Source organism: Schistocerca gregaria, chromosome 1 (genome assembly GCF_023897955.1).
Source record: "Schistocerca gregaria isolate iqSchGreg1 chromosome 1, iqSchGreg1.2, whole genome shotgun sequence".
NCBI lineage: Eukaryota > Metazoa > Arthropoda > Insecta > Orthoptera > Acrididae > Schistocerca > Schistocerca gregaria.
In genome coordinates, this window is record NC_064920.1 from 689188397 (window position 1) to 689211852 (window position 23456).

At 42.5% G+C, this 23456-nt stretch overlaps 1 protein-coding gene and 1 non-coding gene across 2 annotated transcripts in view; both read left to right on the forward strand.

The window, feature by feature from the left end:
* LOC126268157 (uncharacterized) overlaps window positions 1-23456 on the forward strand; it is a 241590-nt gene that overhangs the window by 208838 nt on the left and 9296 nt on the right. The window lies entirely within an intron of this gene.
* Window positions 12353-12425, forward strand: Trnaa-agc (transfer RNA alanine (anticodon AGC)). The gene has a single exon. It is a non-coding gene; the product is annotated as a tRNA-Ala (tRNA).

Sequence of the window (23456 nt, forward strand, 5' to 3'; positions counted from 1 at the left end):
GACCCTACGACTTAACTTAGAAGCTAGATTAAGGAAGGGCAAACCTACGTTTCTAACATTTGTAGACTTAGAGAAAGCTTTTGACAATGTTGACTGGAATACTCTCTTTCCAATTCTAAAGGTGGTTGGCAGGGGTAAAATACAGGGAGCGAAAGGCTATTTACAATTTGTACAGAAACCAGATGGGAGTTATAAGAGTCGAGGGGCATGAAAGGGAAGCAGTGGTTGGGAAGGGAGTGAGACAGGGTTGTAATCTATCCCCGATGTTATTCAATCTGTATATTGAGCAAGCAGTGAAGGAAACAAAAGAAAAAAGAAAAACTTTGAGGTTCGCCGATGACGTTGCAATTCTGTCAGAGACAGCAAAGGACTTGGAAGAGCAGTTAAACGGAATGGATAGGATCTCGAAAGGAGGATATAAGATGAACATCAACAAAAGCAAAACGAGGATAATGGAATGTAGTCGAATTAAGCCGGGTGATGCTGAGGGAATTAGATTAGGAAATGAGACATTTAAAGTAGTAAAGGAGTTTTGCTTTTGGCGAGCAATATAACTGATGATGGTCGAAGTAGAGAGGATATAAAATGTAGACTGGCAATGGCGAGGAAAGCGTTTGTGAAGAAGAGAAATCTGTTAACATCGAGTATAGATTTAAGTGTGAGGAAGTCATATCTGAAAGTATTTGTATGGAGTGTAGCCGTGTATGGAAGTGAAATGTGGACGATAATTAGTTTGGACAAGAAGAGAATTGAAGCTTTCGAAATGTGGTGCTACAGAAGAATGCTGAAGATTAGATGGGTAGATTACATAACTAATGAGGAAGTGTTGAATAGGATTGGGGAGAAGAGAAGTTTGTGGCACAACTTGACGCGAAGAAGGGATCGGATGGTAGGACATGTTCTGGGGCATCAAGGGATGATCAATTTAGTATTGGAGGGCAGCGTGGAGGGTAAAAAGCGTAGAGGGAGACCAAGAGATGAATACACTAAACAGATTAAGAAGGATGTAGGTTGCAGTAGGTACTTGGAGATGAAGAAGCTTGCACAGGATAGAGTAGCATTAAAATTCGTGATAAGGATACCTCTTTTATCATCAGGTGACAGGCGATTATCATGTGTAGTTGAAATCTTTTAGGAATGCCTTAAGTCTGCAGCGATTGCTACAAAATTCACTCCATCCAATTTTGACTGTGTGTTGATTCTGGACTGTTTGTAAAACAGCAGAAACACAACTGTGATCTGCTTTAGAGAAAGTGATATTTACTCAGTGTTCAGCTAAAAAAGTAGCTGGTAAAACTTCATTTTCAGCAACACCCAGCGTCTAACATTCTGAAACTATAACATTTCCCAGTACGTTGGTCAACGTCTTTATTTTCTTTAAACCTTTGCTCGTTACTGGCTGTAAAAATTTTAGGCAGACGCGGTTCCTTGATACTGAGATGTTCTTGTTCGAGTTTAGTGTCGTTCTTTTGACCGAATTACCAGTACTGTTTCATTGAAAGATCATCTTTTGTTAATTCTCGCAGTTTCCGAATGTTATTGACATTTGCCCTTGCAACTTTAGCTGATTACTTTCATAATTGTGTAGTGAGCACGCTATTAAGGGTTTCAATACTTTAGTCCTTGCTGAACAAAAAACTGGAAAAAAGACTTGTCTACCCTGGTTTTAATTCTGCTCAAAATCCTAACACACATCGGTCTTATTCGTTCATAGTGCCATGGAGTACAAAAACAGAAGATATATCTTGCGTTTCCGAAGGAAGTGTTACAGGACATTTGCTGTACCTAATCTTTATAAATCAAACAATGGAAAATCCAGGATGGAATGTAACAATATTGAGAAGAAAAGTTGCTACTCACCATATAGCGGAGATCCTGAGTCGCGATAGGCACAATAAAAAGATTCACAGAATTATAGATTTCGGCCATTAAGGCCTTCTTCAGTAATAAACACACAAACACACTCGCACACACACACACACACACACACACACACACACACACACACGCACACACACACACACTCATGCAAACGCAACTTACACGCACGTCTGCAGGCTCAGATAACTGAAACCGTGTGAGTGGGTGTGTGCGTGTATGTTTGTGTGTCTATTGCTGACAAAAGCCTTAATGGCCGAAAGCTATAATTGCGTGAATCTTTTTGTTGTGCCTATCGCGACTCAGCATCTCCGCTATATGGTGAGCAGAAACTTTCCTTCTAATATTGTTACATAATCTATATAAATGATTCGGGAGACCATCTGACCAACCTCCTTAGATTGTTTGCAGATGATGTTGTCATTTATCGCTAGTTAAGCCATGAGACTATCAAAAGCAAATGATATAGACAAAGCATCTGTATGCTGCGAAAAGTGCTAACGAAAGTCGTGAAGTCATCCACAACAGTGATAAAAGGAGTCCGTTAAATTTCGGGTACATGGAACATCACACAAATCTAAGTTATGTAATTCGTCTAAATACCTACTGTTCACAATTACAAGTGTCATGGATATGGTACGCGAGTTGCAGGAGCTGTCATTAAAACAAAGGCATTTTTCGTTGCGGCGATATCTTTTCACGAAATTTCAATCACGACTTTTCCTCCGAATGCGAATATACTTTTCTGACACACCGTTACGGGGGAGAAATGTTTATCGTAATAATATAAGAGAAATCAGAGCTCGCACAGTAAGATTTAAGTCTTCGGTTTCCTTGCGCGCCGTTCGGGAGTGGAATGGTGGAGAAATAGTCTGAATGTGATTCGATGAACTCTCTGGCAGGCACTGAAGAGTGTATTGCAGAGTAGTTATGTAGATGTAGATGTCGATGTAGATGTAGCAGTCCGAAGAACATGGCCGTGCTGCAGCTGTGTATATCCGTACGTAATAAAAACTCAAATGCAAAAGTCGCAAAAATGAAATCTTATTTTCTGTGCTAGAAGACAAAAAGGTGAGAAATTTCAAGGTCAGAAAAATGTCCTCTATAGAAATTTGTAGCTTTTCAAACTCAGTGATGTGCACCATAGTGGCACACTCAGTGGTCACAGAGGTACGACTTTTCCAGCTCCGCTGAGTTGGCAACGCTCCACAATAATGTGAGAAACTGAAGAGACGTGGGCTACCTTGATTCGTTTTTAGACTGTCACATCTAAATTGCACCGGCAAATGTTAGGACGATTCTGAGAAATTTGCCTGCTTCATCCAGTCATATACTGGCCTTGGACTACAATCTCTATAGAAGGAATGTTGAAATGAAAAGGTACGAAACGTCGTTACATCCAGACGGGTTGAAATTTGCATATGTCGCTTAGGTATAATGTAGTGTGACATCAACGGATGCGGAGCATGTGTCATGAGCTCCCCCTGAAACATTCAAAGCTGTGCGCTCAGCAGGAAAGGTAATGCTCACAGTCTTTTTCGACGTCATCAGCAGGTAAGGTAATGCTTGAGCATACGCCCTACAGCCCGGACATGTCGCCCTTCGACTTCCACGTGTTTGAACCACTAAAAAAAAAACATCTCAAAGGAAGACGTCCCGAGAGGCAAAGTTCCCAAGTTCGAATCTCGGTCCGGCACACAGTTTTAATCTGCCAGGAAGTTTCATACCAGCGCACACTCCGCTGCAGAGTGAAAATCTCATTCTGGAAACATCCCCCAGGATGTGGCTAAGCCGTGTCTCCGCAATATTCTTTCTTCAGGAAGTGCTAGTTCTGCAAGGTTCACAGAAGAGTTTCTGTGAAGTTTGGAAGGTAGGAGACGAGGTACTGGAAGAATTGAAGCTGTGAGGACGGGTTGTGACTCGTGCTTGGGTAGCTCAGTTGGTAGAGCACTCTCGTGGCAAAGGGAAAGGTCCCGAGTTCGAGTCTCGGTCCACCACACAGTTTTTATCTGCAAGGAAGATTCATCTCAAAGGAAAGCTCTGCAACTCAGACGACGAACTGAAAGACACAGTGGAGGACTGGTTCATGTCATAGTTACAGAAATCCTGGGAACACGGAATTCTTCGGCTCATGAAACAATGGGATAGTTGTTCTCAGGCCTCTGATTATTACTTTTGACTAAAGACTGCAAATATACCCACAGTCTTGTTTCGTACCTTTTCTTTAGAACATCCCCCATAGCTTTCAAAACTCATTTCGTTGAACATTAGTTATCCTAGTCAATATTTAAAGATTGAAAGCTGTAAAGTAATCGAGTGCAACCACTAGCATGATCAAATGTGAAGTTTCTCATCCAAACAAGTTATTACCGTCAAGGCTGAATAAACATTTTTTTAAAATTTATTACCTGTTTCTCCACTTCGAGAAATATTAAAGTGGCATCGAGTAAAACAGAAGAGTTACTGCGAAGTGTGACTTTTCCGACAGGAAATCACGAATCCAGTCTTAAAACTGAGACATTTTATATATTTTTACCGACGATTTTACCTGTGTACGATCGACGTGCAGATAAGGCTCTGGATCTGAATGCGGCCCTCACAACATGGAGAATGATTGTGTAGGATGACGCTTAGTGTGGTGTTGCGTGACGTTTATTCACTGGGTAACTGGAGGTTTGTTACCAAAGTTCACATAAACTATGTAAATAAAAAAGACGTTACTTTTTACGTGTGTGAGGGCGAAACCTGTCCTGTTGACCACTAGAAGTTATATTTCTCAGTTTAGTTGTGTCGTTCAGATGCATCTTGGACACATAGGCTACTTATCAATGAGAGTACTTGTTGCTCACAGTTTGACTTTCTTGTACAAAGCTGTTCTTGCCTTTCGGCACCATGTCGTACAACTAGTTACAGTTAATAAAAAGATAAGTCGATAATCACATAATTACTCAAAATATGGACATGCATATCGTATCTAAATATTTCTGTCTGACGCGTACTTCGTAATTTTTTAGGTGTGTAATTTGAGAATGGACGAGTCCGCTCGAAACCGTTAACGATCGCAGCAACAAATGTTATGATCATGCAACAGAGACGGAGGGAATAAAAATTTATAAAATTTTCCTCAGTAGTTTATTTGATTTTGCAGTAAACTGGAATGTTTAATTGTTTACGAACACATGCCAGAATTCTTCACTTTGCAGGAAGCAGAAAACCTGTGATCTTTTTGGTGGTGTCGAAAATTTCACAATCGTTTTCAAAATCAGTGAAAATAGTATTGAAAATTGTATTTACGACAATGAGTAAGAGTCTTAAGAAAAACCGATTGTTAGTGAAACACGAGCCAATAAGTGATGGATAAAAAAAACCATAAAGCTCTCACATTTACATGAATTTCTCGTACACCTCCATTTGTCATCTACTGCCTTCATTTTTTTGAGCAGAAGCAATTACAGAAAATTAGTAGCGGTTCATTAAATACTAGCTTCGCAGCCAAGCACTGAGCATTGACGGCCAGACGACTAATGAATTATATAGACAAACCCTCACCTTGAACCAGTTTATCTGCTAGTGAAAACCGTATCAAAATCTCTACACTAGTTCTGAGATTATCTTTCTCATACAGACAGAAAAGTGTGCCAGGGAACTCTCATTTATAATACGTTGTGATAACTGATAGAGTTCCCCCCCCCCCCCCCTCCCCGTGAACCATGGACCTTGCCGTTGGTGGGGAGGCTTGCGTGCCTCAGCGATACAGATGGCCGTACCGTAGGTGCAACCACAACGGAGGGGTATCTGTCGAGAGGCCAGACAAACGCGTGGTTCCTGAAGAGGGGCAGCAGCCTTTTCAGTAGTTGCAGGGGCAACAGTCTGGATGATTGACTGATCTGGCCTTGCAACATTAACCAAAACGGCGTTGCTGTGCTGGTACTGCGAACGGCTGAAAGCAAGGGGAAACTACAGCCGTAATTTTTCCCGAGGACATGCAGCTTTACTGTATGATTAAATGATGATGGCATCCTCTTGGGTAAAATATTCCGGAGGTAAAATAGTCCCCCATTCGGATCTCCGGGCGGGGACTACTCAGGAGGATGTCGTTATCAGGAGGAAGAAAACTGGCGTTCTACGGATCGGAGCGTGGAATGTCAGATCCCTTAATCGGGCAGGTAGGTTAGAAAATTTAAAAAGGGACATGGATAGGTTAAAGTTAGATATAGTGGGAATTAGTGAAGTTCGGTGGCAGGAGGAACAAGACTTCTGGTCAGGTGACTACAGGGTTATAAACACAAAATCAAATAGGGGTAATGCAGGAGTAGGTTTAATAATGAATAGGAAAATAGCAATGCGGGTAAGCTACTACAAACAGCATAGTGAACGCATTAAGGGATCGGTCGGTAGGACATGTTTTGAGGCATCAAGGGATCACAAATTTGGCGTTGGAGGGCAGCGTGGAGGGTAAAAATCGTAGAGGGAGACCGAGAGATGAGTACACTAAGCAGATTCAGAAGGATGTAGGTTGCAGTAGGTACTGGGAGATGAAGCAGCTTGCACAGGATAGAGTAGCATGGAGAGCTGCATCAAACCAGTCTCAGGACTGAAGACAACAACAACAACAACAACAACAACTGATAGAGTACTGTATAGTTCCGCCAGTTGAAATAATAGCGCAATCTCAGCATTTATGAAACATAGTAGTGAATGTGAAAGACTATATGTTATTCTAGGTTTCCGTCGATGAACCTCCAGATTAGCTCTAATTTCGTTGGTGTTCTCGTTACGCTCATTTCACGAGATGTATGTCGGAAAAAGTAATGTTGGCCGACTCTTCTGGAAACGTACAGTCTTGGAATTTCAACAGTAAATCTCTCCATGATGCACAGCGCTCCTATTTCAGAGATTCCCACTGAAGTTTGTTGAACACCTCCGTAACGCTCTCGCGTTTACTGAAAGACGAAACGTGCCGCTCTTCGTTGACTCTTCTATATCCTATTAATTCAATGGGAAGAGTCCCAGAGTAATGAGGAATATCCTGTTTTGTAAGTAACGTTTTTCGTGGTTGAGTTACATTTCCTTGAGATTCTCCCAACGAATTTCATCCTGGCATCTGTTTTCACTTGAATTTGTCTGTATGGTCGTTACAGTTCAGGGCACTCTGGACGGTTACTTTGAAATACCTTAAGGTTATTACTGTTTCCAGTAGCTGAACGCCAGAAGCCTAATCGTACAGTACTGGATCTCTTCGCTTATTTATGAGCAGTGCGTTACATTTATTTACGTTCAGAGTCAACTGCCAGGCCCTGCACCGTTATCGATCCTTCACATCATCTCGCGTTGCAGTTTTTCCATAGACAACAGCATCATCTGCGAACAGCTCATGTAGCTCCTGACGCCATCCACTTGGTCGTTTATATGCACTGTAAACTTTAATGGCTCTAGGATCGTCACGAAATGACTTTTACACCTGTAGGTGGAAGCCTACTGCTCTGCGTTTAATATTCTTTCTAGTAGGAAAACTAAGCTGAAAAAACTTCTTATTTTTAACAGTGCATGAGGAAACAGATGTTGGTGACGATATTGCAGCAGTACTAAATTTATGAAATTTATTCGCAATTGCGAAACCATTCTGACATTAGCTGCTTTAGATATAAAGATATTTCCTATTGGTGATACATGAAAATTTGTGTCAGACGGCGCTCAACCCGAATTGCCGCTTGTCTCTGCGGCCACCTTAACCACTTCGGCTATTTGAGCACGCTTCTAACATCCAGCCAGACTTCCTTATGTCATACCGTCTACGACCCCATAGCTCGCAACTTTATTTGGAGTTCCGCTAGAGGGTTTCAAGGAGAAAGATTCCACGATTGCCAAAAACTTCATCGATTTAGTACATCTGCAGGATCGTCAGCGATGTCTGTTTCTTCAGGCATTCTTGAAAATAGTTATTACAAGCTCGACAGGTAAAATGACTATCGTAATATTAATGTCGAATGTTTTGTCTCCTTGAAGCCCTGTGACGGGAACCCAACTCAAGTTGAGAGCACTGCGTCGTTGACAGTATAACATATGGAAGTTTGGGTCGATCCTGGAAGCGTGCTCAGATAGCCGAAGAGGTTAAGACAAAGGCTCGTAACAAGGGGGAAATCTGGTGCCGGCACGGTAGCTCAGGGTGTTCGGTCAAAGGGCTGCTCGCCCTTTGCAAAAAAGAAATCTGAATAAAGGAATCAACGATCAACTTGAACAGATGTCTTGTGACGTCCGCCCAGACCAAATGCAATGAACACTACGAAACAAAATGAAAAAAAAGAACGGAAAAAAGTTCCGATCCAGCACAATTTTTTTATGTGTCACCAATAGGTAACATCTTCTTAGCTAATGTCAGAAAGATTCTGCAATCACGAGTAAATTTCATGAACGATTTTCTGTCGAACAAGTAACAGGTTCAAAATAGTTTCCAACAGGATAGACTGAACTGAATATTAATTTCTGTAAGCTCCTCCAACCCAGCTTTCCAGTCCAGTTTCCTTCAAAATTAGAATGAGCGATTACATCGCGGCCCAGGTAGTAATCATCGAATTCTCGTGCAACCTAAACGTCTTCTCTTGTCCAGGTGGCGGAAGATGACTGAGGAGAATGTCCGGTTGCTTTAGAATCACAAATGGTCTTTATTTCGTAAGATATGGTTAATTAGTAAACAAACCATGAGCAACCCCAGCACCAGGAGAAGGACAAAGAATGATTAGTGAATGGATGTGTGTGATGTCCTTAGGTTAATTAAGTTTAAGTAGTTCTAAGTTCTATGGGACTGATGACCACAGATGTTAAGTCCCATAGTGTTCAGGGCCATTTGAACCATTTTTTTTAAACTTTTGTACGTAGGCTGTTTAGGTTTTTATGTTGGTAACGCCACGTAGCTCTCTGTATGAAAATCACTGGCTGTGTTGTGTGCAGTCTGTGGCTGGTTGGAATTGTTGGAATATTCGCCATTGTAGTGTTGGGCAGTTGGATGTGAACAGCGCGTAGCGTTGCGCAGTTGGAGGTGAGCCGCCAGCAGTAGTGGATGTGGCGAGAGAGATGGCGGAGTTTTGAGAGCGGATGATCTGGACGTGTGTCCATCAGAGACAGTAAATTTGAAAGACTGGATGTCATGAACTTATATATATATATATATAATTTGAACACTATTAAGATAAATACATTGTTTGTTCTCTATCAAAATCTTTCATTTGCTAACTATGGCTATCAGTAGTTAGTGACTTCAGTAGTTAGACTCTTTTACTTAGCTGGCGGTAGTGGCGCTCGCTGTATTGCAGTAGTTCGAGTAACGAAGATTTTTGTGAGGTAAGTGATTCATGAAAGGTACAGGTTATTGTTAGTCAGGGCCATTCTTTTGTGAGGATTATTGAAAATCAGATTGCGTTACGCTAAAAATATTGTGTGTCAGTTCAGTGATGATCAGAATAAGTAAAGAGAGAAATGTCTGAGTACGTTCAGTTTGGTTCAGCTGTTTGAAAATCAAATAACGTAAGAGGTTTATTAGCACAGTAATTCACAAATTTTTCCAGGGGGATGTTTCACGTTATATAGCAATTTGTGGTTCCCTTAACATATAAATTCTATGACAATGTGGGGTTACACTGAAATCACGAAGTCGCTGTGTATGAGAAGGAAGAATGGTGGTTCTCTCATATAACTTGCGGACATACCAGAGAAACGTGCTTCTCTGCTAACTTACGACCACTATATCAAACACTGGTGACGGATTGAGCTTTCGTTGAACCAAGTTCTATATAAGACGTCAGAGTAACCCCGATTGCGTCCAGGATTTGACAAACAAATGCGCCAAACACGAAAGAGACAGGTCGCGATCTAACATGGCCTAAACACAGAGTTGGGAGAGCCGTGGACTTAACCCCATCGCGTAAGGCACATTTATCGCAACCTCCAGTCACCGTACTCCGTCTGTCGTATCTGCCTCACGTCAGCATTTCGTAGTTGTTGGACCTTCGTCTTTCTAGGGCACCCTCCGTCTGCCCGAGAACCACACGTGCTAGAAGGCCATTCCACAGTTCTTAGAAGTGGCGGAAAGCAAAATTTGTTAAATATGAAAGTCACCAGTTATAATCTTTACCGCCTGGCGTAGAATTTTCTATCCTCGTCTGAATCTATACCTTGCTGTTTCGTCCACCACCCGCAACTTTTCGCGGGTGTTATTTTCGCATCCAAAGGGAGAAGGTAAAACTCTTGTCTATTCCGGAACGACGCTCGGCCGCAGGTCGAGGGGAAGGGGCCGCTGGTGGATTTGAAACACCAGTCAAAAGCCGCGCGGGACACGCGTTTTACTACCTCTTTCCCGTCGTGCAGTACTCTCTCAACTCCAAAACTGACGCTCCCTACCGAGTGGTGGGGAGGAATTTTAGTTACGAGAATTGTTCAGTAAACGGCAGTGCAGATTTTACACGACTGTTTGCCTGAAGTCAAGGAAGATGCCGTACCCTGGGTGCCTTTGTCTATGGCGCTTTGGATTGCATGGACGAAACGAGCGAACTGTGTTCCGCAAGATCTCTGTTTACACAATTCGTGATGATTTTTATGGAGGAGGTTTCAATGTTCCAGAAACTGTCATAATGTGTGAGCATAAAACATAGCCGGCCGGAGTGGCTCCGGTCGCAGGTTCGAATCCTGCCTCGGGCATGGATGTGTGTGATGTCCTTAGGTTAGTTAGGTTTAAGTAGGTTAAGATACTCCCACCTACCTTGGCGTCGTGCTGGACAGAACATTGACATACAAATATCATTGCGAAAAAACACGCAAAAACGTAGAAGCACGAAATTCCCTAATAAGAAAGATGTGCAATAGCAAATGGGGTGCCAAACCTACCGTGGTCAGAACTTCAGCCCAAGCTTTGTGCTTCTCAACTGCCGAATACGCGTGCCCGGTATGGTGCAGATCCGCCCACGCAAAAAAGGTAGATATTAGCTTGAATGAAACATGCAGGATAGTGACAGGCTGCATGGAACCAACCCCCATAGAAAAATCTTCGGAGGGCCGCAGGTTTCACAAACCCTGACTCACGTAGGTAAGCCCATGAACATACCGAAAAGCTAAAACAAACCTTTGATGCTCGGCCCTCAATATTTGGCCTAGTGTGTGGCCCCAGTAGACTCAAATCCAGACTCCGAAAAGTATTTAGGATTTACAGAGAGGTTGATTGACAAAATTGTGCCTTCAAATTACTTGAACGCTTCTGGCTTTGCTCTCCTTACGTTGATTTCGGCTTTGCTTACCTTCTGTTAACTCAAAAATGCCTCTGAGCACTATGGAAACAATTTTGAAGATCATCCTACGTTTCCTACTAGATCGTTTATATGCATTGTGAACTATAATGGTTCTATTACACTTCCTTGGGGTACTCCGGAAATCACCTTTACATCTGCCGATTTTGTTCCGTTAAGAGCGACGTGTTGAGTTCAGTCTGCAAGAAAGTCTTGAATCCTGTCACAAATCTTTTCCGATATTCGATAAGATCGTACTTTTTTTTTTCACTAAACGGCGGCGAGGGACTGTGTCAAATGCCTTCCTGAAGTCAAGGAACATGGCATAAATCTGAGATCCTTTGTCTACAGCGATATGAATCTCACGGAGGAACAGAGCGAGCTGAATTTTGCAAGATCTCTGCTTGCGGAATCCATGTTGATTTTTTTAAACGAGGTTTTCGATTTCCAAGAGCATCCTGATTCTTGAGCATAAAACGTGGTCCATAATTTTACAACAGACTGCCGCCAACGATATAGGTCTAATTGTGTGCATCTCTCCTATCACTCTGGTGGTAAACAAGAATGACCTGCTCTTTTTTCCGTTTGCTGGGTACACTTCGTTGCTCCAGTGATCTACGATAAACTGCTATAGGTACGTTATCTGGTTCTGATGCCTTTCCACTGCTAAGAAATTGTAATTTATTTTCTGTTCTGCGATCTGAATATGTGTCAGTTCGAAGTTCGTACGATGACTGAAAGGAGGAGGTGTGTTGCAGTCTTCCCCGGCGAAACAATCTCGGAAGACCGAATTCAGTACTTCGGCCTTCTCTCCTTTGATGCCAGAACTGTCTATTAACGAATGAAGAGGTTACTTCGAACCGCCTGCTGATTTTGCATACCATCTTAGTGTTTTTATAGAGATCGGTTGACAAAATTTTACTTTCAAACTCATTGAACGCTTCTCTCATTGCTTTCCTTACGCTTTATAAGATTCAACGAGTATTACAAACGCCTGGTGTCAATCCCGTTACCTTTTAGAGGCTAAATGACTGTCCAGCTCAACTGCTCTCCAATTGGCTTAGCTCTTCAAGCACTGGCCGAGGCCCGGCGAAGAACTTTCGCTGCTCCACTTTGCGTCTGTCCAGCGTGGTGGGTGTGGCCCCGCCAAGACAAGTATCTGAATCATTCTCTGTAGTTTACGAAATATATGTAACGCAGCTGGGGGCGTAGCTCAGATGGTAGAGCGCTCGCTTAGCATGTGAGAGGTACCGGGATCGATACCCGGCGCCTCCAGAATATTTTTTTTTCATTTGGTGTCACTACGTTCTTAGGCAACGATTACACGCAGAAGACTCTACCTGTGACGCTGAGTTAGCAGTCAGAGTCCTGTACTGTGGTTCTCGATCCAGATGTAGAAAGTTTTATCATGTGCTGAATGAATATTTCATCAGAAGTCCTTCAACTAACGGGAGTAAGACAGGATGGTGTACAGTTAGTGGTTAACAGACGCCGCGCCAAAACTCTTGGCTAACTTTGAAAGATGTCTTATCAGAGTGGGGAATTTGCCACTATAATTAAGATCCCACTAGTAGGATGGGTTCCACGACGCTACTGGGCACGGTTACGTTACATGCCGACATGGGGTTTCGTCCTTTTCGCACTCATCCATAACAACACCAATACAACAATAGCGCTTTCCACAGGGCATACTAAGCTGAAAAAAAAGGTAGCGGAACTTGCATCTGGTATGTCATTATCGCTTTAAAAATAAGTCAAAGCTTTCGTCTTGGACTCTAGGCGCTTCAGTCTGGAACCGCGTGACCGCTACGGTCGCAGGTTCGAATCCTGCCTCGGGCACGGATGTGTGTGATGTCCTTAGGTTAGTTAGGTTTAAGTAGTTCTAAGTTCTAGGGGACTGATGACCACAGATGTTAAGTCCCATAGTGCTCAGAGCCATTTGAACCATTTTTCGTCTTGGATTAACGTCAAATGAGATACCTGGTAAATGCCCTATTCCAGTTTCCATAGTATGACAGTGCACATTTTGCTCCAGGGAGGGCATAGGTGCAAGCGAAGCACATTTAGAGCCTACGGTCTTCCACAGTTAACTGCACTCCTTAAGTCTCCCTATATTTATCCATATCAGTTTCTTCTTTCTTCATCACATCGATTACGAATATGACGTGTTGGCCTGTCGAGCCAAAAGCACAGGCAGCATTCCCGTTTCTAGAGACGTGCTATATTATTAGCGGTTATATTTGTGTGTCTATAGCAGTTCATTTTGATTATAACGTGACTGTTTCTGGGACTTTACTTTTCCTGAACGAAGTTTTTATCTTTGCAATCTGCAACCGAGGAAACGCCGTAGCACACTTTCCAGAAACTGTATACATTGGAAAAGGAGACCCAAATATTGTTTCTAAGGTACATGTAAAATACCATATCAGTGTTATATCTACAAAACAAATAAGGAAACAAACAGATGTTTGAATCTACCACTAACCACAACTCGCCCAATAATGTGCATGCGACGGGAAAAGCACTAGCTGTACGAGCCGGTGGCATTCTGGTGTAAAATACTCTGAAAATAAATAGAAATAACTACATTGTGAATGTCAGTAAGCTTTACAGAGCATTGGTAATCGATCGCTCCCCACGAGACCTCCAGCGATTATTCGTTTCTCCCGTATTTGCAGCTATGACGCTAGAAGAGGTGGCATATTTTCGGAATGCGACAGTTTTTTGTCCAGATGCTACAACTAATAAATGTGGAGGCAGTAGTTTTATAGTTACACCATTGCACGAGCAATTAGCTTCATCGAATTTGTGTTTCACTTCACAAATGTGACATTTCTGGGTTCCTCTACTATAAGATGGTTTGGCTATTCCAAAAGTAGCAGCAGCCTGCCTTTATTAACAATTCTTAAACAGCCTTTGTAAGTTTCATATATTTCGACCTTCACAGAAAAAGAAATCGCACGGAAATGATCTCGAATGACCTCTGCGTCTGTAGTACTATTTTTCTTCCTTCTGTCACACATAATCAGTTTAGGTTGCTTCTGGAATGTTATATGTTGTTTTGGCTACAAGTGCAAGCAGTATCGCTTTGTGGCAATTTTAGTAGATTTTTCCAAGTTTTATTACATCAACAGAGTCCAGCGTTTACTATAGCTTTTTTTGTGGAGTATTTGATCCATTAATCAGTAGGTGGCATATTTAGTGACAGTCTGAAACTGGAACGTCCTTGTATTTATTGTTTTAGTGCAAGCTGTTTATCGATGCTAGTTTGTTTTCAGTAACTCGATTGAGCAGGGGGAAAGACTACCGTTGCGTAGCAACAGATTTAGTGCAGACTGTCTAGAAAACGTGCGGACCTCTTGTCTACTGTTTCATGGAACTCTCGCGGAGAACTGTTATTTACAAAGAACGGGAAGAAGGAGAAGAAGAAGAAGACTGCAGCAGAACGCTCGGATATTGATAAGAGAAGGTACACAGCTTGTTGTCATTGTGAGTAAACAGGTCAGTAAACGCAATCTGTTTTATAAAATCTGTTTTACAGTGTCAGTATCACTTCTTTCTTCGCTTATTTATACACTCCTGGAAATTGAAATAAGAACACCGTGAATTCATTGTCCCAGGAAGGGGAAACTTTATTGACACATTCCTGGGGTCAGATGCATCACATGATCACACTGACAGAACCACAGGCACATAGACACAAGCAACAGAGCATGCACAATGTCGGCACTAGCACAGTGTATATCCACTTTTCGCAGCAATGCAGGCTGCTATTCTCCCATGGAGACGATCGTAGAGATGCTGGATGTAGTCCTGTGGAACGGCTTGCCATGCCATTTCCACCTGGCGCCTCAGTTGGACCAGCGTTCGTGCTGGACGTACAGACCGCGTGAGACGACGCTTCATCCAGTCCCAAACATGCTCAATGGGGGACAGATCCGGAGATCTTGCTGGCCAGGGTAGTTGACTTACACCTTCTAGAGCACGTTGGGTGGCACGGGATACATGCGGACGTGCATTGTCCTGTTGGAACAGCAAGTTCCCTTGCCGGTCTAGGAATGGTAGAACGATGGGTTCGATGACGGTTTGGATGTACCGTGCACTATTCCGTGTCCCCTCGACGATCACCAGAGGTGTACGGCCAGTGTAGGAGATCGCTCCCCACACCATGATGCCGGGTGTTGGCCCTGTGTGCCTCGGTCGTATGCAGTCCTGATTGTGGCGCTCACCTGCACGGCGCCAAACACGCATACGACCATCATTGGCACCAAGGCAGAAGCGACTCTCATCGCTGAAGACGACACGTCTCCATTCGTCCCTCCATTCACGCCTGTCGCGACACCAATGGAGGCGGGCAGCACGATGTTGGTGCGTGAGCGGAAGACGGCCTAACGGTGTGCGGGACCGTAGCCCAGCTTCATGGAGACGGTTGCGAATGGTCCTCGCCGATACCCCAGGAGCAACAGTGTCCGTAATTTGCTGGGAAGTGGTGGTGCGGTCCCCTACGGCACTGCGTAGGATCCTAAGGTCTTGGCGTGCATCCGTGCGTCGCTGCGGTCCGGTCCCAGGTCGACGGGCACGTGCACCTTCCGCCGACCACTGGCGACAACATCGATGTACTGTGGAGACCCCACGCCCCACGTGTTGAGCAATTCGGCGGTACGTCCACCCGGCCTCCCGCATGCCCACTATACGCCCTCGCTCAAAGTCCGTCAACTGCACATACGGTTCACGTCCACGCTGTCGCGGCATGCTACCAGTGTTAAAGACTGCGATGGAGCTCCGTATGCCACGGCAAACTGGCTGACACTGACGGCGACGGTGCACAAATGCTGCGCAGCTAGCGCCATTCGACGGCCAACACCGCGGTTCCTGGTGTGTCCGCTGTGCCGTGCGTGAGATCATTGCTTGTACAGCCCTCTCGCAGCGTCCGGAGCAAGTATGGTGGGTCTGACACACCGGTGTCAATGTGTTCTTTTTTCCATTTCCAGGAGTGTAGATTAAATCATCGTTAACAAAAAGTATTTGAGAATCTTTCTTGATTCGAAAGCGCCTTTATTTGGCATACCGAACTTTCGTGCTGAAGGCAATCCTAAATTACGTACGATGTTAAATTCGTCACAGGGCAGTAACTTCTACTGGCGGACGCGTAGGGTGTCGAGGTGATCAGCAAGTGCAGTCGTATTTGTCTTCCGTTTGTTATTTTTCCGGAAACAATTACTGCACTGTAGAAAGCTACGTCGTTCGACCCGAGTCTTCGTCAATTTTGAGCAGTTTTACCTGAAGTGGTGAGTTATTTTGTTTCCAACCAAATAGGTTTAATTTATTGATCTATTATGTCTACTTGCCGAGTGCAAAGGGAATTGGAAATAAAGAGAGAAGAGATAGGGCGAGTGTGCTGAGGCACTCTTTGAAACGGCAAATTACATCAGTTACGGTGCAACGCACACTATTACACAGAAAATATAGATACGTTGTAATAACTTACTAGATCAAAATTCCTGGCCGTTCCGAGTAGCAATCAATTGCAGAACACACACAAAAAAATCCAGATTGTCCAGGGTCCATATAGTTATTATTATTTTCGATTATTCCCTGCCGGCCGTGGTGGCCGTGCGGTTCTAGGCACTTCAGTTCGCAACCGCGTGACTGCTACGGTCACAGGTTTAAATCCTGCCTCGGGCTTGGATGTGTATGATGTCCTTAGGTTAGTTAGGTTTAAGTAGTTCTAAGTTCTAGGGGACTGATGATCTCAGATGTTGAGCCCCATAGTGCTCAGAGCCATTTGAACCATTTTGATTATTCCCTTTTAAGAGAGCGAGTGGACTTGTGTAGTCATGATTTGTTCTTCTTTCCTCGTTCTTCCCAAATTCTCTTAATTCATTCACTGTGTTCTCTCTTGCTTTCTTCCGACCGCCTTTTTTCTTTGTTGTTCTCCGTGTGTTCTTGTTTAAGTGCATGTTTCTTTATGGTGTTTCTAAACTGTTCTCTATTGTTTATGTTGTCTTGTCTTATCCCCAGTTCTCTAATGTCTTCTTCTGTTTCAGTGATCCACTTTGTCTTGTTTTTGCTCTTGTTTACTGTCTCAAAGATTTGCCTTGTGAGCCTAATTTTATTCATCCTGCTGATATCTTCATAACATTTCATGCTTCTCTTTCTAATGCTATCTGTTATTGTTTATATGTCTTTTTAAATATCTCTAGTCGGCCTCTTCATCCAAATTCCTTCCCGAAACAATGGTCCATATATTTTCCTCAGAATTTTTCTTTCCTGCTTTTCGATCTCTCTGACCTTCGTATGACCATGAATCACTGTAGTTTCTGCAGCATAAAGTGCTTCTGGTAGGACTACTGTGTTGTAATCCGTTAGCTTCTCATTGACAGAAATAGATTTCTTATTATAGTGATTCCAACCGAGCTTATATGCTTTTTGTAATCTGGTGATTCTATCTTTATTGGCTATTGAGTTCAGTCCTGCTGGTTGGATTATCTCCCCCAGATATCTGAAGGTGGCAACTTGTGGCACTTTCCCATGTTGAGTAGTAATCGGGAGATTATCTACAGGTTCGTTTTCCATATACTGCGTTTTCTAGTAGGAGATATGTAGCCTAGTTTTCTATGAGATTTCGTGTAGTTTCCAATGCAAGTTTGGCTTCCTCTCTATTGTACGTTAGAATGACAAAATCGTCCGCGAAAGCCAGACACTTCACCCTGATTCTCTGCTCTTTTATAATTCCAAGTTGAATTACTTTTATTTCCTTTTCCCTTGTTCTCACAGTTTTTTTTACAAAACCATGTTAAATAGAAGGGGGGACATTCCATCTCCTTGGCAAACACCAGTATGGATACGAAATGCTTCTGATGTTTCTCCCTGTTCAGTAATTGACCTTGTTTTCCTGTCAATCCGGAACTCCTCTTAAAGTGTGGAATCGTAAGCTTTTTTCAAATCGTCAAAAGTTACCACAGTATTACTACATCTTCTCATTTGCAAATTTTTTTTAAGTTCCATATATATGCAAGATCGACCTTTGCGAAACCCTGGCTGATATTCCCCTATTAACTGGTCCGCTTGTTCTTCTACTCTGTTTAATAGGGCCTTTGAATCAATTTTGTGTGTTACAGGGAGCAGTGAAATTCCCCTGTAATTATTTGGATCGGTTTTTGCACCTTTTTTGTGGAGAGGGTATTTGTTCAGTTTCACAAATATTTGATATAATTCTGTGGGTTGCTTGTGTGGGATTATTGTCATTTCATTTCCATACTTCTGCTTTGATTGCGTCTTCCCCTGGAGACTTGTTGTTCTTCAAAGAATTGATTATTTCCTTTACCTCTTTAAATGATGTGTATTTGAATCTGGATTGGATGTGGGTTTTTTCGAAATCTAGTTGTTCTGTCGGAGTCTCGCAGTTGAGAAGTGAGTGAAAATATTTAGATAAAATTTGACAGTTCTTTTTTGAAAATTTTGTAAAATTTTTTGATGTTCTTGATAAATACTTGTTCAATTTCTTTAAACCGGCTTATATCATATCTACGTTTTTCTCTTCGTATTGCCTTTGATGAACTCTTATGTATTCTCAAAAATTCCTGCCATTTTTCTGTAGTTTTGTTGCTACTGAAAGTTTTCGAAGCTTGTATTCTTTCTTCTGTTGTTTGATCACATGCGCTGTTCCACCGTCGGTGTTTTCTCTTTCTCGGGGGTTTCCAAATTTGTTAGTGTTTTTCAGTACTTCTGCAAGTTCCTTCCAGTTCGTTGCGTTAGATTGCCGAATTTCCTGGAGAATTTTCCTCTTGTTAAGTTTAAGATATTCTGGATCAGTTCTAACTGTTTTCTTCATTGGTGATTTATTTCTGATAGATTGAAATCTAATCTTTATTTGCAGCAGATGGTGGTCTGACTCAAAAAATCCCTTTCTTGTTCGTACTTTGAGTGTTTCTTTGGTATTCTTATTAGATATGGCAACATGGTCTATTTGGAATTCACCCAAAATTGAATTTGGTGATTTCCATGTTGTAAGTTCGTTAACAGATTTGATGAATTGTGTAGACATGATTTTAAGATCAAAATTTTCGCAGAAGTTTGTCAGTCTCTAGCCGTTTTTATTTGTTCACTTGTGAACTGTATGAATTCCCGTTCTTTTCCTGAATTTTTTTCTCTTTGCCTAGTTGTACATTGAAATCTCCTAACATAATTTTTAAGTGATGAGTAGGGATTTTATTTGAGGCTTCCTCGAGTAGTTCCCAGAAGCCATCTATTGCCTGTGGATCTTTTCTATTGTAATCATTTGTGGGGCCATGTGCATTTATTAGTGTGTATGCCTTGTATCCAGATTTTACTGAGATTGTCGAGATTGTTTCTGATGTTGAATGGAAGTTTATTATTGGGTCTGTAATTGATTTGTGCACAACAGAAGCTGTGCCAAACTGTTTGGGTCCCTTGTTCAGCTGGACTGCATGTTTTCCTTTGTCGATTCTGAAGTTTCCTAAATCAAAATGATTTTCGTCAGTAAATCGTGTTTTTTTGAATCGCAAGGATTTTTATGTGGAATTTTTCCATAGTATGTATGAGATGTTTGAATTTACCTGCTTAGAGATTTTGAGAAGCTCCGACTCTTCTGCGCATGCGTTCCTGGTCCCCCAGAATCCGATGACCAGGAAGATTCAGTCTAGAGACTGATGCCTGGCGTAAGGGATTTCTTTCCTTTTGTACCATCATGCTTATTCAAGTTGAAAGTTGTTTTGTGGTGATCTTCTATGAAGGTCACATCTTTACGACTTCGTTGTTGAGATCAAGAAGAGTATGGAGCAGCCGCACCAACTACGTGAACAGACGTTGACCACTACCCGCTGGATTCCAGAACAGACGCTAGTGGATTTGGGCTGCCTCTTCCACCAGTTCCACCGTACCGATCATCTTCTCCGCCTTCACTGCCGTTGAGGTCTTCACCGTATACCTGGCAAGGGGCCCTAACAAGGTACTATCATCCAGACCAGGTGAACCAAGTTTTCTTGACAAGGTTTATTCAACCGGGCTTGGGACCGGCTTTGGAGGAGTTTGTGTCCATATACGGTAGACCTACGAAAGTTGGTATGTGATTTCTTCTTCAGAAGTAAGGAAATACGTACTTCAGAATTTTTGGAAAATTGACCCCTATGGGGGTTCAGTAGGGGGTGAAAGTTTTTTAAAAGATAAGTCATTATTAAAGAATCACGGAAGTATTTTTAAAGCTACATCTATAAGAATTGGTATTTGACTCCTCGGTTACAAACAAAACATATGGTTCAATGTTTTTGTAAACTCAACCCCTAAGGGGGATGAAATAGGCGATGAAATGTTTATGGGCTATTTCATTATGAATGCAGTTTTAAAGCTAAATCTTCGGAAATTTGAATATGGCTCCTCGATTAGAAATAAAAAATATGTACGAACTTCCAGAATGATGAAATAATTGTAGGTCAACAACTTCTGTTAATCGGTATAATGAAAAACCCGCAAAAGCTACACGTTTCATTTGTTTTATTGACTCGGTAACTAGTTTCGGGCCAAGACCTGTTTTCATATCGTCGTAACAGAGTGTCAAATTGTAATTTCCGGAAATGCAAAATTCATGTCAACAATGTGGAAACGAACAATTATAGCGCATACAGATAACTGAAATTTGCAACTTTGGCTGGTTTTTCATTATACTAAAAAAATATGTGTTTCATTGTTTTTGGAATTTCAGCCCCTGTGGTAATAAAATAGGGGATGGAAGTTTCATGGAATATTTCTTTATGCAAGCATTTTTGAAGGTAAAACTTAAAATTTGGAGACGGTGCGGATCTTGCACTGTAGGTATCGTTTAAGAACCGATTGTTCGAAATAAAAAAAAAAGTGTTTCACTGTTCCTTGAAATTCAAGGCATAAAAATTATCAAGAAAATATTTCGCTATAGCAAAACATTCTTAAAGCTAAATATTTGATACTTGGTATTTCACTTCTGGGTTAGATATAAAGAAATATATGCTCATGGGTGAAAGTGTAGAAGGTAGTGCAATTTGTGAACAACATAAAAATTCGATTTTTGCAGACCATAAAGTATAAGCGAGCGAGACAGCACACGTTAAACTTGTCAGTCAATAATATGCAGTACACCAATCCAAAACGTACGAGTCAGGACGCGAAAGTACGGTATAAAGGGGGGTAGAGACTTTAGCGCAGCACTAGTGGAAGTCTACAACATTCTCTCTGTAGCTGTTTTAAATTGGCACGTGCGTTTCAGGTGTTCCTGTTGGGACTCCAGTAGCCTCTATATGATGAAACTCACGGGCAGCATCTTAAACCGTTCTAGTGAGCTTTCTACTACACCAGACGAACATAAGGAAGGAAGATTTGATTTTAATAATCTGTCGACGACGAGTTCATTGAAAACGGAGCGCCGGCCGCGGTGGTCTCGCGGTTCTAGGCGCGCGGTCCGGAACCGTCCAACTGCTACGGTCGCAGGTTCGAATCCTGCCTCGGGTATGGATGTGTGTGATGTCCTTAGGTTAGTTAGGTTTAAGTAGTTCTAAGTTCTAGGGGACTGATGACCACAGCAGTTGAGTCCCATAGTGCTCAGAGCCATTTGAACCAGTTTTTTGAAAACGGAGCACAAAATGGGATATGACAGTGATGAGCAATGAAATTATTATAAGAACCTCATCGGAATTATTTTAAGAAACTGACGGAAACACAGAGAACGTAAAGCGTGGTAATCGGACGTGATTTGAATCGCGCTCCTCTCGTATGCGAGTGCAGTGCACCGATGTCTCCACCACACCGCCCCGTGCGCAGTATGGTGAAAACTGCTCGGAACTAGATTGACAGGTGCAGCTCACCTGTGCGCGGGTTCTGTCTTAGTTGAGTTCAAAGTGAACTGCAATGACGTTCTTTGAAAGGTAGCGGGAGAGATGCTATGGGCTTGAACCATAGCCGGTGGTGAACAGATAATAACAGAGTATCTTTGGAGTTTTCTGAGAAGAGCCGTGAAAACAGATGCTGAACGATTAAAATGGATAAGAAATAAACATATCGTTAGGCATAAAAAACTTGATACGCTTGTGACAGCTACGATATCGCCTACTTGTGGCATTTCTTATTAGTTAGTTCAAGTTAAGGTTCAGTTAAGAGTAGTTTCAGTCAGGACTGAGTAGTATCTCAGACAGACAGCAGTTTTGAAAGGAAAATGCCATGAATTCCAATGGCAATTTCCTCCACAAGTGACAGTCAAATCTTCGAAAAGTCGAAACCACAATGCCGGAACTCGATTTGAACATAACTCGTCCTCATACGTCTCGACAGAACAAGCATAAATTCGCGTTTATAACACAGTGCCGGGCAAATAAAAGTGACCCGGACGAGCGGAAACGATTGGACGTGAATGTATACATATAACCACACACCGTTACGCGCACACCACGTGTATGCCTGCCAGTGATCCACACCGGTTCTGAGAGTAGTGCGGACTGCACTGTCAGTGAGAATGCAGCAGTGCAAAGTGGACGATGGTACTCACAGTGGAACAGCGGGTGTTCGTTGTGAGACTTTAAGTGACAAAAAAGTCGTGGAAACGGTGTGTCAGTTGTTTACAAAGAAGTTTAATGGTGTCAAAGTGCCAGCAAAGAGTGTCATGCAACGCTTAGTCCGAAAATGGCGCAAGACGGGTTCTGTTTTTAACAAGTCAAAACACGTTCTGTAACATGCGTGCACACCATACCAAGTGAACCCGACGCCTGTCGCAAGGGACCGGCATATCATGTCGAACAAGCGGGCAAATACTCCACCTGAACCTTGTAATGCCCGCATCTCGTGGTCGTGCGGTAGCGTTCTCGCTTCCCACGCCCGGGTTCCCGCGTTCGATTCCCGGCGGGGTCAGGGATTTTCTCTGCCTCGTGATGGCTGGGTGTTGTGTGATGTCCTTAGGTTAGTTAAGTTTACGTAGTTCTAAGTTCTAGGGGACTGGTGACCTGAGATGTTAAGTCCCATAGTCCTCAGAGCCATTTGAACCATTTTTTTGAACCTTGTAATGGTACTTGAATTACGTAACCATTACGGCACCTCACCTCAACCTCTCGATATCAACAATATTCTACTGTGTTTCTGCAAAATAATTAACATATTCCTGTGACAACATTCAGATGTGATTTCATTAATGTAGAGGTACTTCGATACATCGATATGTATATATTGCAATGATATTATTCTTATGTGTATTCTTTCTTTTGTCACTATGATCATTGAAATACTTGTAAATATGATTTTTGGGCGCGCAAGCGGTTTTTAGAGAGTCAA